Here is a 23,538-nt window from a genome sequence, read left to right on the forward strand (position 1 = left end):
TTGATTAATGATGCATGAGTCATATGCATATACTTGTTCTTCATGCTAATTGACATATATTGGAATTCATATGAATTGTTTTGCTGCTGCTTGTTTATCCAGGAATGTCCAAATTAGTGCTGGAATGCTGTCAAATTTTTCTAAAATATTTATGCTATTAATTTCCAATTATGAACTGAATTTGGCACATTTTGAATTTATTCCTACTTGATTACTGCCAAATTCAATTTATGAATTGGTCGGCCAACATTTCCACCCTATCTTTGCTTCCCTTTATCTGAACTACTCGTTGATAGCAACAAGGAACTATTTGACGAAATTCTATGTCAAATAGAACCTTGATTGACCAAGTGATTTTGAACCTCTTTTCTGTCTTTAATGTTGTTTCAAGTTAGATCAATACCCTTTTGTTTCTGGCTTACTATCTGTTTGCTCACTTACCTGCTTTTCTTTCTTCTGCTTTATTTAATATTCTGTATCCTGGAATTCCTATTTTCAGGATGTCTGACAGAGGGAAAGGCAAAGCCAAGATCACCTCCAGTAAGAGGAAAAGGTCGCAGCCATCCACTGAGCCGGCGACCTCAGGTTTATCTGAGCGGAAGCTTAATGAGAAGGATAAGGCTGAGCAAGCTACGCCTTCTAACAACCCATATAAGTTTGCCAACCTATATTGTGAGATGAAATTTGAGCACTTTGTTAAGCGGAACCTCATTGTGGAAAAGAGATTAGATGTACCCTCCGATCTGAAGCAATATACTGAGCGTCAGATTACGGAGAGGGGTTGGATATTTTTGGACAGAGAGCAAGTGCGAGTGAATGAGACTTAGGTCTGGGAATTCTATTGCAATTACTACCGAGCGACCCTTGATGCCGTTCATCTCAGAGACAAGCAGATTCTGATTACAGAGGAGGCTATTGAGGACATCCTCCACTTTCAGCCTAAGATCAGTGATAAGGATGCCTTCCATCAGGCTGAGGAGGATATTAAATGCATGACTTTTGATTGGGACGCAGTGCATCGTACAGTTGCCCTTCCTGATGCCCCTTGGGAGCAAGGATCCTCGAAAGAGACTCCGAGAGGCATTAAGTTTGATTATCTGACAAAGGAGGCCAAGTTGTGGCAACAGATTCTATGTACCTATGTCATGCCCAGTACTCATTCTATTGAGGTCTCGGCTAATATGATAGTTCTGATTTAGTGTGTCTTAGAGGGGAAGGAGCTGTACCTTCCACGACTCATCAGGAGATACATGTACTGGGCCAATATCAGAAACCTGCCATTCCCTTGTTTGGTCACACAGCTAGCTCATCGGGCTGAGGTACCCTGGGAGCAGGGCGATGAGGCACCAGCCGCTCATGGTAAGGAGAAAGTTATCCCTTAGGGTGACTGGTTTGGTGACCGCCTAGTAGCCCGGCGCAGAGACCGCGCAGCCATAGCAGCAGCTACTGAGCCGACTACTTCTTTAGCTGCAGCAGGACCATCGGAACCATCTCAACCAACACCTTCATCTGCATCATAGCCGGTCTACCATCTTGTGCAGTGCCTTTTTGAGCGCCTTGATCAAATGGAGCGCCACAATCAGCGACGCTATAAGCAGTCTGAGCGTCGCAACAGGCGATGCTATGCACATCTGAAGTTGGTTCTGACTTCGGGGTGTATTGGCATCCCCTCTGAGCCTGACACACCTTCGGAGCATTCTGAGGAGGAGGAGGATGAGCAGGAGGAGGCCCAGCAGGAGGAGACTCAGCCTGAGTAGCCTACAGAGCCACAGGCACCTGCACAGCCACAGCCGACAGAGCCAGAGGCACACCCTTCAGTGGGCGACGATCCTTCTCACCCATCTTGACTGAGAGCATCGAGGACGATGCTATGATTTAAGTGTGGGGAGGTCGCCGTCTCCGGCGGACTATATTTTGGTGAACCATTTTAGACTTTTGTTCTATTTTGCTTTATTTTGTTTTATTTTTCTTTTAGTACTTGCAGACTTTTATTTTATTATACTTTTGTTTATTTTTACTTTGTTGCATTTTGCACTTTGGGCTTGTATATATCATAAATATTTAGCTTGAATTGCACTTTTAGCTTATTAGTTGTGATTTGAAAAAAATGTGGATTATTGAGCTTAGTTTACCCTTTTGCATGTGAGAATTTGGTTTGATTAAAAATAGGGAGTAAACTAAAAACTTTTAGCTTTTCATAATCACAACATTTCATTTAGGATATATATAATAATAAATGCTGGTCAATTTGTTGAAAATTTCAAGAAATACATTTTTCTTAGAACGGGCATTTAAGATTCACATTGATTTGAGTTAAAACTTTTTGTAACTTGCATGATATATATATATATATATATATAATTGGAATATAGTTTTTGAGCTAAGAACACACAATCCGTGAGTTTTTGAGCTTAATTGCATGGTTACATTATTTAACCATGATTTGTATTCTTGTGTGTTTTCTTCTCGATGATTGTAATCTATGGTTTGTTCCGTTCTATATGTCCATTGTTTAGTGCATTTTAATGCAATTAGGTGATTGAGGCCATTATTTGATTATAGCTCACTTATCCTAAATAGCTTACCCTTTCATTTACCTTTGTTTGCCACATTGAGCCTTTTTAACTCCCCTTTTTATTCTTTTATATTACCACATCACTAGTCTTAAGCAGAAAAATAATTAATTGTCCTATTTAAATCTTTGGTTAGCTTAAGATAGTGACTGTGTGTCAACTAAGTGTGGGGAAATTTGGGAACTTGGTTGATAAGAATGTGTTGTGTTTTTACTGACAAATATTGGATCTTTGGGTGCTTACTCATGTCAAATTAGAAAAGCCTTATGCATTGATATATTATGTTTTCATTCATATAAAAAAAAGAAAAAAAAGAAAAGAAAAAAAAATAAATGAATAAGGGGACAAAATTACCCCAATGTTAAGTTCAATAAAAAGATCAATGCATATGTGATGGAATGAAAATTGAGACATGAGTATGTGAAATATACAAAAGTGAGAATTTGGGTAGCTAAGCTTGACTTTAGAATTGTATAGAGTGTGTATATGTGTTAGGAGAGAACTTAGGTTAATCAAAGATTCATATGATAGCTCACTTGGCCATACGTATATCCTCACCCTTACCTTAGCCCCATTATAACCTTGAAAAGCCCTCATGATATTTGCATTTGTACACTTGATAATTGTTGATTGGTTAGATGAAGAACAAAATTTTAGAAAGCATGATTAGAGGAGATTTGAGAGGTTTAACACGAAACACTTGAGTGATTAGAGTGCATATACAAATCCAGTGAGGGTTTAATTGGTCATTTTCATATGTCCATATTTGATCATTGCTTGTCTTGCAAGTTAGTGAACTCTTTTGATTAACTCAACTCAATTGTGAATGTGCTTTGATATGATTGATTTAGTCTTTGATTGTGCATATATGATTTCTTGGAAATTTGACTCACTTTGACCACATATACGCTTATATATATATAGATAGATAGTAATTAGAATAGCATGATGCATGTAGATAGCTCGCATCTAGATAGGTTGTATTTCATAAGTTCCACCATTCTGCTTTCACTCTTTTAGTTCTCTTGAGCTTAGCATGAGGACCTGCTAATGTTTAAGTGTGGGGAGATTGATAAACCGCTAATTTACGGTTTATTTTGTATTAAATTGAGCGAATTTTCTCCATTATTCTCACACTTATGCATATAAATTACATGTTTTACATTTTCCTTCCTAATTCTGTGATATAGTTGAAAACATGTTTCCTAGGCCTTTAAATTGTCAATTTTAATTACCCTTTATTACCATTCGATGTCGTGATCTGTGTGTTAAATGTTTTCAGGCTGTATAGGGCAGGAATGGCTTAGAGGACGGAAAGGAAGCATGCAAAAGTGGAAGGAATGCAAGAAATCATGTTTTGAGAAGTTGGCAGCGACAGGTACGCGTGGGCCACGCGTACGCGTGACTGGCGCAGAAGACAAGCGACGCGTACACGTGACTGACGCGTACGCGTGACAATGATTTTTGTCAAACGATGCATACGCGTGGATGAAGCGTACGTGTGACAAAGCGTCACGTGCTGATTTTGCAGAAATCGCTGGGGCGATTTCTGGGCTGTTTTTGGCCCAGATCCAAGCCAGAAAACACAGAATAGAGGCTGCAGAGTGGGGGAATCATTAATCCAACAATTTATTCACATAATTTTAGGTTTTAGATGTAGTTTTCTAGAGAGAGAGAGAGGCTCTCTCCTCTCTCTAGGTTTTAGGTTTCTTAGTTTTATTCCTTTTCAATTTCAGATTTCTATCTTGTTTTAATTTAGTTTTTCTTCTACTTTTAATTGTTCTAGTATTCTTGTTTATTTATTTCCCTTATTGATTACTTTATGTTGCCATTTTGATTTATGAATTCTCATGTTAGATTGGATTTCCCTTTTTAATGCAATTTGAGGTATTTTATATTTATTGTCCTTTATTTGTTTGCTATTATTGATGTTTGCAATTGGTTGTTTAGATTTAATATTCCTTGCTAGTTTTTTATGTTTTTATGTTGTGCCTTCCAAGTGTTTGATAAAATTCTTGGGAGGGTTTTACGTTAGATTTTTATATTCTTAGCTTGAATTGATTAATCGGAGACTCTTGAATCATCAAAGTCTCTCGTTGGTTGGTGATTGAAACTAGCTAGTTGGCTTGAACTTCACTAACTCTAGTCTTTGATTAGAACTTTTGAACTCAAGTTGATTTTCTCAGTTGACTTACTTTCAATTGTTAGAGGTTAACTAAGTGATAGCAAAAGGCAATTACCATCACAAGTGACTATGATAATGGGGATAGGAATTCCAATTATCAATCCTTGCTAAGACTTTTCTTAATTATTATTTTATTTCCTTGTTATTTACATTCCTTGTTCCACATTTTAAAAACCCAAAAAGATACAATCCCATAACCAATAGTAACATACTTCCCTGTAATTCCTTGAGAATTGACCCGAGGTTTAATATTTCGGTTATTTTTATTGGGTTTGCTTAAGTGACAAACAAATTAAATTTGATTGAGGTTTAATTGTCGGTTTAGATCTATACTTATAATGCACTTATTTTGTGAAATTCTTTACCGACAATTTTCCCCCATCAAGCCTTCTTCCATGAGGTTTGAAAGTTATGTCAATGAGGATAGTGCACAACCTCCAAGGCACAATGTGAATGAAGAATTGGAAGAAATGGTACAAACAACAAGTCCACCTATTTATGATGACTCCGCACCAACATATGATCCTCTTGAGCTTTATGGATCCTTCATCATTGAATTTGAAATTGATGTTGAGGTAGATTTCACTAAACCTCCTATTTATGACTTGAGTGATAGGGAAGACCTTGAAGAGATTGGTGAAGAAGAATGTGAATTTTAGGAAGCTTGGAAACAGGTAGAGCTTGAAGAACCTTGTCAAGTGGTGGAATTCTCTAGAAGAGGATGGACGGGAGTGGAACATGCTTTATCAAGATTGTTGGAAACTTCTCTACCTCAGTGGCCATCTAGTCCTTCATTTGAATGGGTAAAACTCATCTCCAAAGTTGATGAGTATAAGGCTAAAATGCCATTTTCTCAAAAGCTTTGTCAAGAGGAAAAGGATAAACAGTTTGCCCGCTTTGCAGATTATCTCAGAACTTTAGAGATCAAGATCCCTTTTGCAAAGGCTCTTGAACAGATACCTTCTTATGCTAAGTTCATGAAGGACATTCTGAGTCATAAGAAGGATTGGAGAGAGACACAAACAGTCCTCCTCACTGAAGAGTGCAGTGCAATCATTCAAAATAGCCTACCAGAAAAACTTAAGGATCCTGGAAGCTTTATGATACCATGCACTCTAGGTGATGCTTGTACAAAGACAGCTCTATGTGACATTGGAACAAGTATCAACCTAATACCTGCTTCATTAATAAAGAAGCTTTGCTTGTTTGAGGAAGTCAAACTAACACGCATATGCCTTCAACTTGCTGATGGTTCTATTAAGATACCATCAGGTGTAATTGAAGACATGATTGTCAGGGTTGGACCCTTTGCTTTTCGCACTGACTTTGTGGTGCTAGACATGGAAGGGCACAAGAGTGCATCCCTTATCCTAGGAAGACCCTTCCTAGTTACAAGACAGACCCTCATTTAGGCATGGCAATACCACCCAAACCCGCGGGTACCCACCCCGCCCCTACCCACTCGGGGCGGGTTTTTAGCGGGGCGGGTTCTTGGGAGGGGATGGGCGGGGTCGGGTTTAGGTAATACCCGCCCCGCTATATATATAATATATATAATTTCAATATATATAATATGTATAATATATGTTAAATAATTAGTAAATGATTAATAATATTGTATCATATTTAAATTTTTACTTTAATTTATATTATGTATGTGATGATAGTTATATAAATTTTGAAATTTAATTTTATTTATTGGATTTTAATAATTATAGGGGCAGGTAGGGGCGGGCGCGGGTACCCGCAGGGGCGGGTTAGATTTCAACGTTTTACTACCTGCAGGTAGAAGCGGGATGGGTTCTATGCGGGTTGTTGTACAGCGGGGCGGTGTTGGATAGAGCAAAAACCCGTCCCTACCCGCCCCATTGCCACCCCTACCCTCATTGATATTGAAAAAGGGGAAGTAACCCTGAGAGTCAATGAGGAACAGTTCGTACTAAATGCTGTCAAGGCTATGCAGCATCTAGACACCCCTGAGGAATGCATGAGCATTGACCTCATTAATTTCCTAGTTGAAGAAGTCAACATGGACGAAAGTCTCAAGGAAGAGCTGAATGACATCCTTAATGATGCCCAGCCTGATTCAGAGGAACCTCTGGAAACCTCTGAGGAAAAGGAGAAGCCTCCAAAGCTTGAGCTTAAGCCATTACCTTCCTCCCTGAAATATGCATTTCTGGGAGGTGGAGATACTTATCCTGTGATCATGAGCTCTGTCTTAGAACCACAGGAAGAAGAAACACTAATTCAAGTGCTCAAAACACATAGGACTGCCCTTGGGTGGACTATAAGTGACGTTAAGAGCATTAGCCCAGCCCGATGCATGCATAAAATCCTTCTAGAGGATAATGCCAAACCAGTGGTGCAACCACAAAGGTGATTGAATCCAGCCATGAAGGAAGTACTGCAGAAGGAAGTCACTAAGCTCTGGGAGGTTGAGATCATTTATCCCATTTCTGATAGCCCCTGGGTGAGCCCTGTCCAAGTTGTTCCCAAGAAGGGAGGCATGACAGTGGTTTATAATGAAAAAAATGAGCTGATCTCAAAACGGATAGTTACAGGGTGGCATATGTGCATTGACTATAGAAGACTCAATGACGCCACCAGGAAGGATCATTTTTCTTTACCATTTATTAACCAAATGCTAGAAAGACTAGTAGGGCATGCCTTTTATTGTTTTCTGGATGGATATTCCGGGTACAATCAAATAGCAGTGGATCCACAGGATCAAGAGAAGACAACATTCACATGCCCATCTGGCGTGTTTGCCAACAGGCAAATGGCATTTGGCCTATGCAATGCACCTACTACCTTTCAGAGATGTATGTTATCCATCTTCTCTGATATGGTAGAGAAGTTCCTTGAAGTATTCATGGATGACTTCTCTATTTTTGGAGACTCATTTGACTCCTGCCTTAATCATCTGGCCCTAGTTCTAAAAAGATGCCAAGAGACAAACCTAGTTCTAAACTGGGAGAAATGCTACTTTATGGTAACTGAAGGAATTGTTCTTGGGCATCGGATCTCAAACAACGGGATAGAAGTAGATCAAGCTAAGGTGGAAGTGATTGAATGATTGCCTCCCCCTACTAATGTCAAGGCAATCATGAGTTTCCCAGGACATGCAGGATTCTACAGGAGGTTCATAAAAGATTTTTCAAAAATCACAAAACCCCTGTGTAATCTCTTGGCCACTAATGTTCCATTCATCTTTGACCAAGAATCCCTGCATGCCTTTGAAACTCTGAAAGCCAAGCTTGTCACTGCTCCTATCATCTCTGCACCAAACTGGGACTTACCATTTGAACTAATGTGTGATGCTAGTGATCATGCAATTGGTGCAGTCCTACGGCAGAGACATGACTAGCTTTTGTATGTCATTTACTATGCTAGTCGTGTACTAAATAATGCGTAGAAAAACTACACCACTATAGAAAAGGAGCTACTTGCAGTAGTTTATGCCATTGACAAGTTCAGATCCTACCTAGTAGGATCTAAGGTCATTATCTATACTGACCATGCCACTCTAAAGTATCTTCTCACTAAGCAGGACTCTAAGCCCAGACACATAAGATGGGTGTTACTCCTACAAGAGTTTGATATAGAAATTTGAGACAGGAAAGGCACAGAAAATCAAGTGGCTGACCACTTCTTTAAGATTGAACTAGTAGCAGTGACTTTTTCTTCCTTTACTAACATATTCAAATCCTTTCCAGATGAGCAACTCTATGCTATCCAGACGGTACCTTGGTTTGTAGACATTGTAAACTACAAGGCCATAAGGTTCATTCCCAAAGAGTTTAACAGGTAGCAAGCCTGGAAACTCATGCATGATGCAAAGTATTACTTATAGAATGAACCATATCTCTTTAAGAGATGCTCAAATGGAATAATCCGACGCTGTATGTCTGCAGAAGAGGCACAGAGAATTCTATGGCATTGCCATGGCTCAGACTATGGAGGACACTTTGGAGGCAAGCGGACAGCCACCAAAGTTCTCCAAAGTGGCTTTTACTGGCCTACTCTCTTTAAGAATTCTATAGAGTTCGTCCATAACTGTGATAGTTGCCAAAGTGCTGGCAATCTCCCTCATGGTCATAGCATGCCTCAGCAAGGAATCCTAGAGATTGAGCTGTTTGACATATGGGGCATAGATTTCATGGGACCCTTCCCGCCTTCATACTCAAACATCTACATCCTTGTGGCAGTAGATTATGTGTCTAAATGTGTTGAAGGAATAGCAACACCCACTAATGACACCAGACTAGTAATGAAGTTCCTCCAAAAGAACATCTTCAGTTGATTTGGTGTCCCTAAGACACTAATTAGTGATGGAGGTACTCATTTCTGCATCAGACAGTTGGATTTTGTCTTAAGCCATTACGAAGTTCGCCATAAAGTAGCAACACCGTATCATCCCAAACCAATGGGCAATCTGAAGTCTCAAATAGAGAACTAAAGCGAATCCTAGAGAGGACTGTATGTACCTCTAGAAAGGATTGGGCTAGAAAGCTTGATGATGCTCTGTGGGCATACAGAATAGCTTTCAAAACTCCCGTTGGAACCTCACCATATCAGTTAGTATATGGGAAGTCATGTCATTTACCAGTAGAACTAGAACACAAAGCCTATTGGGCTACTAGATTCCTTAACCTTGATGCAAATGCAGCAGGAGAAAAATGACTTCTCCAACTAAATGAGTTAGACGAATTTCTCTTAGATGCATTTGAAAATGCAATGATCTATAAGGAAAAGGCAAAGAGGTGGCATGATAGAAAGTTATCTTCCAGAGTCTTTGAACCAGGATAGAAGGTCCTGCTCTTCAAATCAATACTCAAACTATTTCCTGGGTAACTCAAATCCCGTTAGACAGGACCGTTTGTGATTACTAGTGTATCACCTTACGAGCACATAGAACTTCAAGGTAAAGGAAAAAGGTTCACTGTCAATGGACAGAGGGTCAAGCATTACCTTGAAGGAGATATAGAGCCAAGAGGCTCAGCACTACTACTATGTTAAGTACAGTGAAGTCCAGCTAAAAACATTAAAGAAGCGCTTGTTGGGAGGCAACCCAATAATTACCCATACATTATTAATTTTTTGGTTGTTTCGGTTTTAATTAGTTTTCTTTTTAATTAGTTTTCCATTATGTTTTAAGTTAATTTTAATGTTAGTGATCATGAACAATGCTTAAACAGAGACAGAATGATGCAGAACAGCAAACAGAATACCCTGGAGTAAGGATTTCTCTGGCGTTAAACGCCGAAAAGTGAAGGCAAATGGGCGTTCAAACGCCCATGGAGGCAACAATCCTGGCGTTAAACATCAGCTAGGGAGCCCTGGCTGGGCATTTAATGCCCAAGAGGGAGGATCAATCTGGCATTAAACGCCAGAATGCCTGCATTCTGGGCATTTAAACTCCAGCAAGGCAGCATGGAGGTAATTTTAAAATTCTCATATTCTCTTTATTCAACTCATCTTTTTTCAAATTCAATTTCAAATATTCTTTGATCTTTAAATCAAATCTTGTTCAAATACTTCTATTTCAATTTAATTTTAAGTTTATCATATTTTCAAAACCTTTCAAATCCTTTTCAAAATTTCATATCTTTTTCAACTTGTTTTCAATTTCTTTCAAAATCTTTTCTTATCTTATTCATATTTTTTATTAAACTTTCAAATCTTTTTCATACTTCTTATCTTATCTTTAAAATCTTTTATATCTTTTTAAAATCTTTTCTTATCTTTCAAGTTTAACAACTTATCTTTTTCTATCTTTTTTAAAAATCTTTATCTTTCTTTAATGATTATTTTCGAAAATCCTTCCCCCTCCCTATATATATGCTTGCCCGTGCCCCTCTCTCTCATTCACCACCTCTCATTCGAATTCTACTCTCCTCTTCTCTTCTAATTCACTTTTCTTCTTCTTTCTTTCTCATCTTTTGCTCGAGGATGAGCAAATCCTCTAAGTTTGCTGTGGAAGGAGTCCTGTTCTCTCATCAAGAATTCAATCCCATGGCTCCAAAAAGTGGCAAAACTGCCTCAAAGAACAAGAAAGAAGACAACTCAACAGTTGTTTTCAAACTTGTTTGATTCCTTACCAAGCAACATGAAGAACATTATCACAAGATAATGAGTAAAAGCCCAGTAATCCCTAAGGTGGGATTTAAATTAATAGAAGAAGAATATCCAGAGATCCATGAGAAAATTCGAAGGAGAGGCTAGGAGATTTTGACTGATCATCAGTTTAAAGTTGGATACAACATGATCCATGAATTCTATGCAAATCTGTGGATGATAGATAAGCAAAAGGAAGATGGAACAGTATTCCATACCTTTCGCACTATGGTCAGGGGGAAGATCATGTACTTTATCTGGATAGGGTGAGAGAGATCTTTAAATTACCCTTGCAAAAGGATGACCCTGAATCATACAATAAAAGGGTGGTAGCCAACCAAAAGCTAGATCAAGTCCTAGAGGACATATGCTTGCCTAGAACTCAATAGATTGAGAATACAAAAGGGCAAACCTCAAGCTAGTTGCTAGAGGATGGCTAGACTTCATTGGGCGTTCTATACTCCCCACAAGTAACCGCTTTTAAGTCAATATTCCAAGAGCTGTGATGATCTACAGGTTGGCAAACAGGGTGTCTACTAATGCCATGCTGGCTTATCCAAATCTCATCTTTTGCCTATGCCAAGAGGCTAAGGTTCTGATCTAGGTGGACAATTTCATTCCAGTGGAAGCCCCAATCACCAAGCAGGTGATGGAGAGTACCAAAATACAAGAGGATCAACCCAAAAGGAAGGCACCTGAGCCTCCCCAAGAGATCCCCCCGATGGAGTATTGGGACTAGCTGAAGGCATCTGTAATACACTTGCAAAGCACTTTAGATTAGCTCAGAGAGGAGCAGAAAGATCAGACTAGCATGATTTACAAACTGATCAAGAAGTAAGAGAAGCAACGACATGAGATGGAGGATTTGAAGTGCCAGAAGCTCTCCCCTGAAGAGCCCAACGTCCCTCAACTTGAAGAGCCCAGCGCCCCTCAAGCTGAAGGTTGTTAAGTTTCAACCCTGTGACTATTCCTGTTCCTGTTTCACATATTTCTATCCTAATTTAGAGTTGCATGATCACTAGTGATGCACGAAAACTTGTCTCTCAACAATTTTCCTTCGGCAAGTATACCGAATTGTCATCAAGTAAAAACTCACAATAGAGTGAGGTCGAATCCCACAGGGATTGATTGATCAAGCAACTTTAATTAGAGGAATGTTCTAGTTGAGCTAAGCAGAAATTGATTTGAGAATTTGCAGGAAATTTAATGGCGGAAAAGTAAATAGCATAAATGTAAATGCTGGAAATAAAGAGTTGAATGTAAATGGCGGAAAGTAAATTGCAGAATCTTAAATGGGGATTGGGGATGATGAACATCAAAGTAATTATCAAGAATTAAAGAGAATGGGTAAGATCAAAAATGGGGAATTCATTGGGCTTAGGAGATGTTGCATTCTCCAGATCAAGTTCATTCTCATCTCTTCTTCAATCAATGCATTCATTGATCTCCTTGGCAATCTTAAGTGATTGAATTCTAATTCCTTGGTAATTCAATCTCTCAAACCTTGATCAATAGCCAATTCCTTGGTCTAATTGCTCATGAGAAGAGATGAAGTATGGTCACTGATTATACCACATGTATTCCCAAATCAAAGTGTTGGTAGGATTATATGTCACTATACCCATCCAAACCCCAATTTGGTCCAACATGAGAAAGCATTTCTAGCGTGATATCTTTATTCCGCTTCCAAGGTTCCGAAGAGATCCAAATATGAATAGCTTTTTTTCCAAGACAACTATCCAATTGGATGAAGATTGAAAGCTTTCTAGTAAAATCAAGAGAAAAGAAAGAAGAAGAATAATGAAAACTATTATTGATCCATCAAATTATAACAGAGCTCCCTAACCCAATGAAAGGGGTTTAGTTGTTCATAGTTCTGGGAATAGAAAGCATAGATGGAAAATATATTCTGGAATTAAAACTAGAAGTTGTAGAGAAAGTAAAATTATACAGAGTGTAGTTTTCCCTATGCCCAAAAAGCTCTCTTCTAATTCAAAACTACCCCTATATATACTACTCTTCTGATCTTCTAGTTGGCTCTTCAAGTCTTGGATATGGGCCTTTGGATCTTGAGTTGAAGCAGTTATCATCTTCAGTGGGCTTAGCTTTACTTGCAGATAAAGTGTGAAGTAGGCATGGACTTTAGCTCAGGACGTTAGTGGCGTTAACATTAAGTGAAGGTGTGGGTTCGAGAACATTAGTGCCATCACCTTTTTCACTAATGTTCCTTACCCAAATATGGTCCACGTTAACTTCAATGTTAGTGGCACCAACGTGACCACTAACGTTGCCTCTTGGTCCTTCGCACACGTTATTGAGGTTTACCTTTTTCAATAATGTTGAGAGTCCCTCCTTTTCTCACGTTAGAGTTCACGTTAGTATAACTAACGTGGCTCTTAACGTGAGCATGCCTTAGCCTTGAGAGCGTTAGTGACACTTACCTTTGTCACTAACGCTCTAAAACGCCCCTTTCCTACGTTAGTGCCTCACGTTAATTACATTAACGTGGCCACTAACGTGGTGTTGATTACCATCTCCAATGTTAGTGACAAAGGTGAGTGTCACTAATGTTGGCTCATCTTCCTCTTCTCCACGTTAGCTTCCACGTTAACTGAGTTAACGTGGCAACTAACGTGGTTCATAGTGGCTTAGTCCAACGTTAGTGACAAAGGTGAGTGTCACTAACGTTGGCCATTCCTTGCTCCTCCACGTTAGAGTCCACGTTAACTGAGTTAACGTGGCTCTTAACGTGGCCAATATGGGCTTAGTCCAACGTTAGTGACAAAGGTGAGTGTCACTAACGTTGGCTTCATCTTCTTCTTCCACGTTAGAGTTCACGTTAACTGAGTTAACGTGACTCTTAACGTGGACAATTGCCACTTTGGAGCGTTAGTGGTATTCACCTTTACCACTAACGCTAGAGCTCCCTCTTCTTCCATGTTAACTACCACATTAATGTATTTAACGTGGCAATTAACGTGGGCTATGATGGCTTCGAGGACGTTATTGGCGATTACTTTTCTCATTAACGTTGCAAGCTAGCTCCCATTCCACGTTAGTGGTCACGTTAGTTAGACTAACATGGCTACTAACGTGGCTCTTCCTTGCTTCCTTTGTCCTGAAATCAAGCAAATAAAGTGCATCAAAGCTCTAGCCCAAGTTATGAGATCATGCGTTATCCCAATTATCATTCAATCCATGCATAATTCTCATGAAATCATGTAAAATTCACAATATTTGCCTAAATCAAGATGTAAGTGAATATCGACTCAAAACTTGCTTATTTACTAAGAAAATGCATGAAACTACCTTAAAACACTAAAGAAAAGGTCAGTGAAACTGGCCAAGATGCTCTGGCATCAACTAGTAGTATCTAAGTCTGTATTTTTTATTTTTATGTCTTTTAATTTTTAGAATTACATAAGCATTAATAGTAATTAATTAGTTTTTACTTTTCTAATTAAATATAAATTATTTCTCTTATCATCATTAAACATGAATAAAATAGTAGATTTTTTTAGAAGAATTAAAGATGCATAAATTTTCGAGTCCTACAATAAAGAATAATCAATTATTTTGAGGTGGTGGCATTGCTTTAGTTTCTGAATGCATGAATAAACAATGCATATTTGAAGTTGGAATTTTAGGATGCTGGCTCTTGAAAGAATGAAGAAAAAGGAAAAGTATTGTTGATGATCTGAAAAATCCAAAATTTGATTCTTGAAGCAAGAAAAAGCAGCAAAGCATGATGCATGCGAAAAAAGTGGCGAAAAAAAGAAAATAGAAAAAAAAGAAAAAGCCATTAGCTCTTTAAACCAAAAGGCAAGAGCAAAAAGCATATAACCCTTTAAACCAAAAGGCAAGGGTAAAAAGATCCAAGGCTTTGAGCATCAGTGGTTAGGAGGGCCTAAAGGAAACAAAATCTTGGGCCTAAGTGGCTCAACCAAGCTGTCCCTAACCATGTGCTTGTGGCATGAAGGTGTCAAGTGAAAAGCTTGAGACTGAGCGGTTAAAGTCATGATCCAAAGCGAAAAGAGTGTGCTTAAGAACTCAGGACACCTCTATTTGGGGATTCTAGCAAAGCTAAATCACAATCCAAAAGGGTTCACCCAGGTAAAGTGTCTATAACATTTATATATCCAGTGGTAATACTAGAAAACAAAGTGCTTAGGGTCACGACCAAGACTCTGAAAGTTGTGTTCAAGAATAAAAAAGAACTGAACTAGGAGAGTCAATAATATCATCTGGATTCTAAGTTCTTAAAGATGCTAACCATCCTGAGTTTCAATGGATAGTGAGATGCTAAAACTATTCAGAAGCAAGAAAGCTACTAAGTCCCGCTCATCTAATTGTAACTAAGCTTCATTGAGACTCTGAGATTTATTGTACCTTAATCTTCTTTTCATCCTATTTTATTTTTAATTGCTTGGGGGCAAGCAACAGTTTAAGTTTGGTATTGTGACGAGTGGATATTTTATACGCTTTTTGGCATAGTTTTCATACAGTTTTTAGTATATTTTATTTAATTTTTATTAAGTTTTTATAGGTTTTAGTGTTAAATTCATATTTTGGGATCCCACTGAGTTTTTGTGCTTTTGTGTAATTTCAGGTATTTTCTGGCTGAAATTGAGAAGCTGGAGCAAAAGTCTGATTCAGAGACAGAGAAAGCATTGCAGATGCTGTCTAGATCTGACCTCCTTGCACTCGGAAGCGCTTTTCTGGAGCTACAAAAGTTTAAATTGAGCGATCTCAAAAGCTATAGAAAGCTAATATCCAGAGCTTTCTAGAAATATACAATAGTCCATACTTTGCGTCAGATTAGAAGGCCCAAAACCGGCGTCGAACGCCAGCCTCCTGCCCCCTTTCTGGCGCTAGCGCCCAAGGAGCAAAAACCAGCCTCCAAACGCCCAAAGAGGACCCCCTAGCCAGCGTTCAATGCCCTAGAGGCCTCCTAGCATATGGATCTCATCAAAGCTCAGCCTAAACACTCACTAAGTGGGCCCCAGGAGTGGATTTTAGCACTAAAAAGACTGTTTTACCCTTACTAGTCATTGTTTAGTATTTAAGGGATTAGATTTATATTATTCGAACACCTTTACAATACCTTCTACCATATTTTCGAATTTACTATTGTATTTTCTTTCAGTATGAGTTTCTAAACCTCGTAGGTTGAGGGGAGGAGCCCTGCTGAGTCCTATGAATTAATAAAAGTATTACTGTTTCTTCTTCGATCCGTGTTTGATTTATTTCTAAGATGCATACTCGTTCTTAAATATGGTGAATAGGATGATTAGTGATAATCAGTTCTGTTCATCATACTAGGACCGCGGGCTTGACAACCACCCGTGTCTACTTGGGTTCATGTGAATACGTGTCTGGAAAGCACGAACCGCTAGCTTGATTATGCATCTCTCAGACGGCTAATCCACGACTTTGTTGGAGACTTCTCGAGACACCGGTTCAGTTGATTTTCGCGGAGATTAGGATCTCTATGGTAGAGGCTAGAACCCAAAGAAGCAGCATTCTCTAATTCGGAAGATTCGACCTTGTCTGTGGCGTTTTGAATAGGATTGCCAGGAGAATGAACTGCTAGAGCTTCACCCTTTGTCAGATTGGATGACCACGGCCAATGGCATTTGATCTGGAGCAGAGGAGATTGACGACCACATCCCATGGCGTTGATCACATACAATCTACCATAGATGAAATCACTCACAAGTAAAGGAGACAGTAATACCAGAGTTAATTCAGAAAGGCTAAGCAACTCCTATCCACAACTATATTCCTATTACTGATTCCATTCACAAAATACCTTATACCCTTCTCTCATATTTCTTTTAATGCAATTAAGCCTCAATCCAACAACTTTGATTTCACCTGACTAAGACCTGCAAGGTAACTATAGCTTGCTTCAAACCACAATTCTCGTGGGATCAACCCTGACTCACTTAGGTATTACTTGGACGACCCAGTGCACTTACTGGTACAGCTGTACAAAGGTTTGGGATTCGTGCACCAGATCTCGGATCACAACATGAAGACCAATATTGGGAGCTCATATCTTGGGAAGAACTTCACTCAAGCTTGGTGAAGTCGGTTGGAAATTTTGACGATCGTTTGAGGGGCAAGCATCCTTGGGAGTTCAAGGATGAGTACAAGCATAAACCACCTTGACAATGAGCCTCCCAATTGTCCAACTTAAGGACTTAAACTAAAAGTGCTATGTGGGAGACACCCCATCATGGTAAACTCTTTCCATTCTCTTGTATATATAATCAACGAATGAATGGAGTTGCCATTATTAGGTAGTTTTCTTCTTTTCATACTTTTGCATATCTTACTTTGATTGATAGGTTGCTTGTTAGATTTATGTTTTGATTAGAATAGTTGTTTTGAATTGCATTTTGCTTGAAGTGCAAGTTTCGTTGTTTTGTCTTTGAAAATTTTTCAAAAACTAAAAGATTTTTGTTAAATTTGAATTTTGGTTTATTTAAAATGTATATAGGTTAGGAGAATGCCCTATTTCTGTTTTATGCATCTTAAAAAAAGGGGGGCGCCACGCGTGAGCATGGCCGACGCGCACGTGTCGTGTGCTATGTTGGGACTCCTAGTACAAAAACCAGAGAGTTTGCGCTGGAGTGGTGCTGTTTTTGTGCGAATAGCATAATTTAGCTCCACGCGTACGCGTGGGTGTCGCATACGTGTCATCTCTCTTTTCTGCATTCCACGCGTACGCGTGGACGACGCCTACACGTTGCTTCCCCCTCTTGCTTTTCGCGCGCAGGCGTCGCCCATGTGCATGCGTCGCCTTCGCGCCCCGTTTCTCCCCTGTTTTTGTTCCTTTCTTCTCCCTTCTTCTTCTTTCTTCTTCTTTCTTCTCTCCTTCCTCTTTCTTTCTACCTCTCTTCTTCTCTCTTATTCCTTTCTTACTTTCTTCTTCTCCCTCTCTTCAAAATTCTATTTCTCATTTTTCTTATTTTTTATTTTCTTTTGTATGTCATTTATTGCATTCTAATTTTATTTTGGTAGCTCTTTCTTCTTTTCTTTTGTAAATATGTTATTTTAACATTGGTGTTGAATTTTCCTATATAACTGTTGAGAATTCCTTGGAACATTTTGGTGCTTCTTGACTTGTTTAATATTGTTGGATGATGAAACTTTTAAATCAATGCTTAATCTCTTTTTACTCTTGTGTTCTTTGTGCATTGATATAACCTCATATTGTCTTTTGTGACTACTCTTTCCTATTTAAACTTGATGCTTCTAAGTGTTCTCTTCATGTCATTTACTTATGCTTTGACTTTACTCTTGCATCAAGTATTAGTTGATATGCCTTAGCTTATATTGTTCTCTCATTTTCATGTTGTATCTACCACGTAGTTGAGAACCCTACTCTTATTTTGCATTAGCCCCCGCCTAATTTGTTTTGATATCTTTGCTCGTAGGCTTATTCTTCTTCCTTTTCTCTCCTTTTAGGCTGGCCACCAAGAGGGGGAAAGAAAAACTTCTAAATGGGGTGACAAACAAGTCTCTCCGCACAACCTTTTGAAGGAGCTCATTAATTGTAGCAACCCATCCACCTTTCCCTTCTTTGCATGTACCGAGGAAAGTACAATCTTTAAGTGTGGGGACGTCGAGGACCGACCTCCGTGGGTAACCACTTCCTTTCTCAACTCCAACTCTTAATCTTCTTTGTTAGTTAGTGTCGCATTGCGTGATAGGTTGCATGTTAGTTAGAATTTGTACATATTTTACCACTTCTTTTTATGTTAGGACTACTTGGTTAGAGTGATGATTTCTTTTCTAAGAAAACTGTTTTAGGACACCCTAGCAATTTGAATTTTTTTTGTTGAACTTGCTTGAAGGAATTAATTTTGGAATATGGTTTCTGAGCTAAGAACACAAGCATGTGAGTTTTGAGCCCAATTGTGTGGTTACATCATATAACCACTTATTTCCATTCTTGTGTGCATTATTCTTTTTCTATGACTGCAATCTTTGATTTGTTTGATTCTTTATGTCCATTATTTTGTGTATGAATGAATTTATATGATTGAGGCCATCATTTCATTTAGTTCACTTACCCAAATAGCCTACCTTTCATCAACCATTGTTAGCCAATTTCGAGCCTATTCAATCCCTTTTATTCTTAATTTTAGCACATCACTACCCCTAAGTGAAAAATAATAAATGTCCCTTAATTTGGACCTTTGATTACCTTAGGCTAGTGAGGGTGTGTATCATTTGGGTATGGAAAACTTGGGAACATTGGTTGAGGTAAAAGTGTATTTTGTATTTTTGTTGAAAATCATGGGATTGGGTACATAAATGTTTTAACCATATGTATTGATACTCTTGTATATATTTTATCTTGAAAAAAATATATAAAAAAATAGAAGAAAAAGAAAAGAAAAATAAAAAGAATGCAGAAAAAAGAAAAATAGAAAAATAAAAAAAAGAAAAATATATAGAAAAAGGAAGCAATAAAAAGGGGACAAAAATGCCCAAAAGTAAAGTAGTAATAACAATGCATATGGAGTGTGAATTAAAGAGAACGCAAGAATGTGTGAAAAGTGAATAAATGGGTAGTTAGGTTGTGTATTAGAATTGTATAGGTTGTTATATGTGTTTGGTGAGAGCTTAGGTTAATCAAAGATGCGAATTTCAAGCTCACTTAGCCATATGCATTCTTATCTTTACCATAGCCCCATTACAACCTATGAATAAGTCCTTATGATAAATGTATGCATGCACCGAATAATTGTTAATTGTTAGATGAAAAATAAATCTTGGAAAGCATGATTAGAGGAGAATTGAGTGAATCAACCCTATACACTTGAGCGACTAGAGCGGATACACTTTCGATGAGGGTTCGATGCTCAATTCCTAGTTCCCGGCTTTCATGAGCTTTCTTTTTGCAAGTTTGTATATACCGAATTTTTTATATTTGAATTGGTGGTGTTTATGAAATGTCATATGACCTTGGCCCTACTTGTTCATATGTGTTCTTGAAGATCGATTTACTTTTAACCAAGTGGGTAGAAGCATCTTGCATTTAGTTGCATGCATGTAAATAGGTTCATATAGTTTATTTGCATTGAATAAATGTTCATACCCCATTTCTAGTCTTTCTTGGTTTAGCATGAGGACATGCTTAGTTTAATTGTGGGGAGGTTGGATAAACCCCAATTTTGTGGTTTATCTTGGGTTGAATTCAGGGAATTTTATCAACTTATCTCACACTTATTCAATGAAATAGTATGGTTTTGTGAATTTTTCTGAATTTGTGCTTAAGAGTAAAAGACATGCTTTTTAGGCCTTTAAATTGATAAATTTAATTCACTTTAATTTCACTCGAAGCTTTGATATATTTGTTAAGTGATTTCAGGATTAGAAGGCAAAGATTGGTTTGAAGGAATGAAGAAAAAGCATGCAAAAATAGAGAATTCAAGAAGAATTAAGGATTTACTGAACTCAAGGCCACGCGCACGCATCACCTACGCGTACGCATGAGAAGGAGATTTGCCAGCGACGCACACGCGTCACCCATGCATACGCCTGAAGAGGAATTTTGCAATGCGACGCGTACGCGTGACCCATGCATACGCGTGACAAGCAGCACGTGACCAACTTAAAGGCAATACGCTGAGGGTGATTTCTGAGATCCAAGAGGCCCAAATCCAACTCATTTTTGATGCTTTTGAACCCAAAGATTGCAAGGGAAATGGGGGGGAGTAGTCATAGTATAGTTTTCATCATGTTTTAGGTTAGAATTCAAGAGAGAGGTGCTCTCTCCTCTCTCTCTAGAATTTAGGGTTCTTATTTCGATTCCTTTTAGATCTATATTTTAATCTTGTTTCCTTTTAGTTTTTCTTTACTTTTATTTGTTCTAGCACTTTAGTTTATCTACTTCTCTTGTTAATTTCTTATTTTGCTCTCTTTCATGTTTTTAAACCCTTGTTGAATATTAATTTTCTTTTAGTGCAATTTTATGTTTCCATATCTTTTTATGTTTATCTTGATTGTCATTGTTGATTTCTTGTTCATGTTAGTTATAGCTTTTATTAATTCTTGCATTTTGTGATGTTTACTTTTATTGCACTCTAGGTGTTTGATGAAATGTTTTCACTAGTTTTAGAGTAATTTTCTTTACTCTTGGCCTAGGCTAAGGGAATTGGATAACCTTGAGTCATTGGGTCTCATTGATTTGGTGATTTGAGAACTCTTAGTGGTCAATTTGATACCTATTAACACTAGCCTACTACTAAGTTAATTAGTAGCTAGGTTGGGACTTATGGGTTGATGTTGATCAAGCCTATTTGACGTACTTCAAGCGTTGAAGTAGACTTTTAACGTACTTCAAGCATAGAAGTAGACTTGATAGGTTAGTCCCTCATAATTGTCAATACATGGTTTGTAGACAAGGATGGTGATCCTAATTCCCATGCCTTAGCCAAGAGTTCTTTTCCTTTCTTTTATTAGTTAATTGTCATTTGTTTTCTTGCTTTTATATTTTCTTGCCAATTGCAAATCAAACCCCCTTGTTTCTTTATAGCCAATAATTGATCACTTCATTACAATTTTTGTCAGATGACCCAAGGTTTAAATACTCGGTTATTTTATTGGGGTTTATACTTGTGACAACCATATTAAAACTTTGATTGAGTATTATTTGTTGGTTGAGAACTATACTAGAAACAGAATTATTTGTGCGAAATTTCTAACCGACGAAAATATTCTTTCATGTACACGTGACCCACACGTACGCGTGACATCCCTGAATTTGAGCGTGATAGGATCATGCGTGGACTGTGCCATCGCACGGTCCAGATAGAGAGTTGTGCGCGTGGTGTGTGGGAACTGTGCTTCTAGCACAATTTCTTCTCACGCGTACACGTGACCGACGCGTACGCGTCACCCCCTATTTTCCCATATGACACATACGCTTGCCAGACGCATATGCATAGCATTCCATTCTCCCAACCCATGCCTACATGTGACCCACGCGTGTGCGTGGGTACCCCTGTCTCATACACTTTTCTTCTCTTCTCCCGTTTTCTTTTTTTCTTTTCTCTTCTCCTCTCTTCTTCCCATCCTTCAACCATCATCCACTACCACCATTCACCATTTACCACCATCTCCATTAGTTATTTAGTTTGAATTTTTGTTTTAGTAGATTAGGTTGTTAGTTTAGGTTATATTTTCATGCTAAGTGTTGGATTATTAATCTTGTTTGGTGTTTACTGATACTGATTATTGACATGTTGCTATTTTAGCATCATTGTTGTGAATATTTATTGTTGGATTTCTTTGTTGAGGTTATAGTTTGTTGCTTGGTATTGAATTTTGCTTCTTTGATACTTTACATACCAGGTACTTGTGAATTGTCTTCCAACCATTCTAATTCTTTTGAATTGCATGATTTGGCCACCATGTGATTTGAATTCTTTACCTTGACTAGACAATTTTTGATGTTGGATTATGTGCATTTATCTTAATGCATTGTATTGCTTGATCATATGCATCCATATGCTATGCTTGTGTCTTAATGACATGTTGACCCTCAATTGTTTAACTATGTGCTCTACACATATTTAAAATTATTCATTTTGGCATAATGCTTCATTTATGAAATTGCATTGTAAGCTCACTTAAAGACATTTTTTGAAATTCTCAAGCTATATGGACCATATTGCTATGTGCTTGATTTTCAACTTATATCTCTCTTTTAATAAGTTGCATAGCACCCATGTGTCCCACTTTATGTCAATTAGGTGATGCAAACAAAATTCAAAGTGTGTCATTGATTGATGTGTAAGTTCATTTTGTTCATTAAGTTTCCTTGTACATCAATCAATGTCCATTCATCATCCATTTCATATTTACTTGATTATTGCTTGAATGCTTTTATGCTTCTTTATTACTTGTTTGTTTATCTTAACCTAGAAGTCCTTGAAAGCATTTCAAACACACTAAAATGAGTGAAGTACATACTTCTTTTGTGTAGTTGTGACATAGCTTATGAATGTTAGTGTGTGTATTCTAAACCGCATGCAACTTAGAACTCACACATTATTTTCCTAAATGTCACACATTGATTCACTCACTTTATTTTAGTGATCATCACCTCATTCTAACAATCTATGCTTCCTTGCTTTTACATTTAATCGTCTTACTATTTTCTATCTTTCAGGATGATTTTCCATATGCAACAAGGAAAGTAGAAGAAAGAACATGCAGCAGCCGGTTGATCCACCAGCTGAAGGTGGCAATCCGTGAAGTTGCCGTATCCCCCTTGCTCATCTCTGAATGCACCGAGGATGTGCAAACTTTTAAGTGTGGGGAGGTCGCCCGACCAATCGGCCATTTTTGGGTGACAAATTTCTAATCCCAATGCTTTCATATTTTATTTTATTACTAGGTCTTTTAGAATTCTTAGTTGTATTTTTCTTAGTTTATTGCATTTCTTTTCATATATATAATAAACTTAGTCAAAATAATAAATTTTCCAACGAATTTATCTATAGGGCACCCCAATTGATCTGAGTAAAAAAATTTTCATTAAAACTTGCATGATGTATATAGTTTGGAATATGGTTTTTGCACCAAAGAACACACAACTGGTGAGTTTTTGAGCTTAATTTTATGGTTACATCATTTAAC

At 38.0% G+C, this 23,538-nt stretch overlaps 1 pseudogene; it reads left to right on the forward strand.

Moving 5' to 3' along the window:
• Positions 1–500: 500 nt before the first annotated feature.
• On the forward strand, positions 501–1,199 carry LOC148547900 (uncharacterized; annotated as a pseudogene).
• The last annotated feature ends 22,339 nt before the right edge of the window (positions 1,200–23,538 follow it).

This window comes from Arachis ipaensis, chromosome B8, assembly GCF_059453495.1.
Source record: "Arachis ipaensis isolate K30076 ecotype BB chromosome B8, ASM5945349v1, whole genome shotgun sequence".
Taxonomy (NCBI): Eukaryota; Viridiplantae; Streptophyta; class Magnoliopsida; order Fabales; family Fabaceae; genus Arachis; species Arachis ipaensis.